The following is a 4605-nucleotide window of genomic DNA, read 5'->3' on the forward strand; positions in this document are numbered from 1 at the left end:
TGTAGGGGAATCCCTTGTAGTTATAAGGAGAAGCTTTTGGAATGGATTAATGGTGATTGTTGGGTTGTTTACATTTGCTATTTGTTATGCACTAAAGGTGTTTGTAGAATTGTCCAAATGAGTAATTTGAGTTAATTCTTCTAACAATGTATCTACTATTTGAGTGAGTAACTTGAGTAGTAACTAGGATTTGATAACAAGTTTTGAGTTAGATTAATTGAATGAGTAAGTTGGTTAATCTTGGCTTAAGTGTGGAATTCATATCGAGAGGTTAGAATTTACATGTTGTAACAACCCATATAACCATTAGTCCATGTCTAATTCCCTTCTCCACACTACTTGGGTGAACCCGACCGTCCTAGTCTCTTTAACCATCACCTTAATCATTTTTAATCGTTGTTTAGTTTTTACCTGCTTTAGTTTACATTCTAGTCATTAGCATTATCTTAATTCATAGTTTAACATTAGTTTAATAATCATTTAATTCAACTTTGCTAGAACTAAACTAAGAAACAAACGATCAATCTAAGAACCATAATCCCGTCTCTGTGGATCGACCTCCTTACCTTACTACATTCATTAGTTAGTTATTGAGTTTACAAATATTGTTTGAATACCGAGGAGTACGACAAAATCGGTATCAAAATGGCACCGTTGCCGGGGACGGTGATATTGGATTAGATAAATTGTTTGTTTCTAGGCTTAGTTTACTTTGCTTGCTTGTTTTTCCACCCTTGTCCTAGTGCGTTCTTTGCACTAGGACTATTTGAGCACTTTTTGAGTGCTTGTATAGGTGTAATACCGGCTCTCTTGTCCATCTAGATCGAGAGATTGAGAAGTCTTTCCGGGTAAGAATATGGTTAGCACTATCGGCTCTAAGGAGATCTCCACCTTCACCAAACCAACTACAAATACATCCACCTCCACCACCAACTCTCAACCAAACCATTCACCTAATCATTCACCAAGCCACTCTCCAAATCATTCTCCAAATCACTCACCCACCCATTCACAACATTCAAACTCACCTAGCCCACCAAATACACCAAGAACCAACTTTGTTGATAAATAAATGACGGGCCAACCAATGGGTTACTACCATGATAAATAAATGACGGGCCAACCAATGGGTTACTACCATATACCGGATTCTAATCGGTCTTACTCGGCAATCAATTATGGAGTTCTTGCTCCTAATACTTTTGTGCTCCGTCATCATACAATCTCCTGTATTCAACAAGATATCTTTCATGGCTTGAAGAATGAAGATGCTCCTGAACACCTTGTCTTATTCAAAGAAAAAGCAGGTATGATCAAGTACGATGGCATCACGGAAGAGCTAATTCTTCTTATGCTCTTTCCTCTTTCCTTGAAAGATAATGCTATAAAATGGTTGAATTCGTATAAACCGGGTACTTTCACTACTTGGGAAAGCTTGTCAATGGCTTTTATCAACAAATTATACCCTCCTTCAAAAACCGCTAGAATAAGACATGGAATCCAAACCTTCAAGCAACATAATCTTGAAACTTTGAGTGAAGCATGGGAAAGATTTAGAGACCTTCTTACCTCTTGCCCACATCATGGAATCCCCAAGTGGATGACAACTCAAATCTTTTTCAAAACCCTTGAGCAAAGGTTTAGGGATATTATTTTGGCGGCCTCCGGCGGCAACTTTGACAAGATGAGAAATGCCAAAATCACGGAGATGATCCAAAACATTTCCGACATGGACATTAGCTATGGAGATGGAGAAGGTGACTATAGAAGAGAAAATGAATACAAGAGTAAAAGGCCTTCAAAGCTAGAATTGGAATACAAGGCCAAGTTGGATGAATTGTCAAAGAAGTTTGATAGTTTTTTGGTGGAGAAGAAGCATGAAAATGCTTATCATGAAGAGAGACAAACTTAATCCAAGGTCTACTACATTCAAGAACCAAGGCCTCCACCTAGAAACTATCAACAATATGCTCCTACTTGTTAGAATTGTGGCGGTGTCGGGCATTCATATAACACTTGCTCATCCTTTCCACATCTTCAAAACTACCAACCACAAGAAAGCTATCCACCTCCACAATACCAACAACAATTCCAACAACAACCATACATTGAACACCCAATTTTCAACTCTTTTATTGAGAACTTGTTAAGAGAAATGGACACAAGGGCTAATAAAAGAGAGGCTCAAGTCGACCAAAAATTCAAAAGTTTGAAGACCGAGCTCACCAATGTCCAAGCTCACCAATGGACATTTGATTCTCACATAGCCAATCAATGGACTTCTAACATCCAAAGCAAGCCACATTCTTTGCCAATTCAAGCGCTTAACCCCAAGGATGGACTACCACTTCATCAACAAGTCTATTCGGTTACCTTGAGAAGTGGGAAAGTATTGGGAGAATCGATGAGGTTAGTGAATGATAAACCCCAAGATGATGAGCATTTTGTCTTGGAAGAAATTGTGGTTGACAAAGTGGTTGATCGGGAATTCTTGATTGGTCTTGAACCAAATGAAGAAGATGAACTTGGCCCTCCCATATAGGACACTTATGAAGACCCATTGCAAAATGATAAGTGTGGGGAGGGAAGTTATGAAGAGCTTGGGGCATCTATTTGGGATGTCTATGATAATGAGGAAGACTCCCCACTACCACCTCCTTCCGAAACCTTTGAAGAAGAAATATCTGTCAATGACAAGTGTGGGGAAGAAGAAAAAGGTTGGCAAATGGAGTTTGATGAATTTGAGTTTGCCATATTTGGAGAGTTGAGGAGTCATGAGAAAAACTACGACATTTGTAGTTTTGACTCTAGTTTGGATGAAATTTAAACTCTCATCTTCGGTAGTGATTTGGTTCAATTGAAGAGTCGAGAGAAATTGGACGAAAATGATGATATTATGAACCTCAATGTTGAGAGGTTGACCCCTCCACCTCTTATTATACACCACTCTCCTTGTCCTAAGCACCATGTGGACATTTCCTCATTCTATGAAGTTTATGAGATTCCGTCCCTCTCTCCTTCTAGCCACTACATTGAAATAGAGGATCCTATACACCAATAGGATACTAAAAATAATACCGAGAGGAGCAACAGGAAGAACGGGAAGAAGCATTGGAAGAGAGACCGGGTGCGGTTTGCTATAGCTTGGAGCTACTTGTGTCTAGTTGAGGGTTTTGCTAGAGCATTTGACCATCTCCTACGTGCCTTGAGTGACATGGATCATGCTACTTGGAGATTCAAGCAACAAAATTTTGCATGAGAGGTTTGGTGGAGTCCTTCAAAAACCACTAAATTGTATATATTCTCTTCCCTTACGTATACTTTACTTACATTTTATTTCCCTCTCTACATTTGTTCCATTGAGGACAATGTCATGTTTTAAGTGTGGAGAGGGTTCATTATATAAAAACCATAAAAATTTAAAAAAATTTAAAAAAATCACACAAAAACATGTATTATTTTCAAAAATTTAAAATCCAAAAATACGCATTTAATTTTCGAATTATCAAAAATACAAAAATAGGTTTTTATTTTTATTGCACTTTCCTTTCACAAAATCAAAAATTCCAAAAAAATGAATATTTTAAAAATACAAAAACATGTTCTTAATTTTGAAAATTTTAAAAAAATGCAAAAATATGTTATTTAATTTTCCATTCTCTCCCTACTTTAGTCCCATCGAGGACGATGTGCATCTCAAGTATGGGGAGAGAAATATACACTTTGTGCATATTGTTTATTTTACTATATATTTACTTGTTAATTTGAAATTTTTTCAAAAAAGGCCTAAAAATTGAAAATTTTCAAAAAATTTGCATTGTTTATATACATATTGCATTTGTCCTAACCTTCTTGATTGACAAAACATATGAGTATCGGAGAAGACATTTGGTAAAATTCTTCCAATCTTTTCTCCTTTATCGTTCCTTTTCTTTTTGTATATAAGCATGGAGGGCGACGGGATATGTGATGTGGGTGTTCCCTTTGGGAACCGTTTTGGATATTATTGTGTTGTTCGTGTGCTGTTAGGACTAGATATTATGTGTATTTAGAATAGAAATGTATATATGTGTTCACTCTTGCATTCACGTAGATTGTTCATACGTTTAGTTGCATTTCATACACGTTGCATCTTGTTTGTAAATATTTTCATAGAGGGTCTAAATATGGAGGGCATATGTCGTTAATGATGATAATTTGTTTTGCTCGTGTCATTTCCCTCTTGATAGCTCGTACCTCTTGATGACACATGTTAGGGTCTTTGCTTTCAAAAACCCGGAAGTCTAGCTTAACAACCAAGTTTCGACCACCTTGTGAGACCGTATTAGGCCCGAGACTTGACCTAGGACCGACATGGCTACTCAAATGTGAGGATAGAGCCTCTATATGGCCGGTCCATAAAACCGGTTTTGTTTAGGTCATGAGAGTAGTCTCCTTGCGTGGTGTGTCATGTCAAAACGCATAAGTATGGAGCTCGTTCCTTGATTCCGTAGAAGTGTTGATGTGCATATTGAGACGATTGTGTTCAAATAAAGTAGCCTCTCATAGCCAAATAAACTTATTTTTCACCCATTTCATCATCTTTCCCTTGTGTTCACCCAATTT

General features: G+C 37.4%; 1 non-coding gene across 1 annotated transcript; it reads right to left on the reverse strand.

Annotated features, from left to right (window-relative positions):
- Nucleotides 1-1483: 1483 nt before the first annotated feature.
- On the reverse strand, nt 1484-1590 carry LOC141658123 (small nucleolar RNA R71). The gene has a single exon (XR_012549027.1). It is a non-coding gene; the product is annotated as a small nucleolar RNA R71 (small nucleolar RNA).
- Between the last annotated feature and the right edge of the window lie 3015 nt (nt 1591-4605).

The sequence above is a fragment of the Silene latifolia genome, chromosome 5 (assembly GCF_048544455.1).
Source record: "Silene latifolia isolate original U9 population chromosome 5, ASM4854445v1, whole genome shotgun sequence".
NCBI classification, from domain to species: domain Eukaryota; kingdom Viridiplantae; phylum Streptophyta; class Magnoliopsida; order Caryophyllales; family Caryophyllaceae; genus Silene; species Silene latifolia.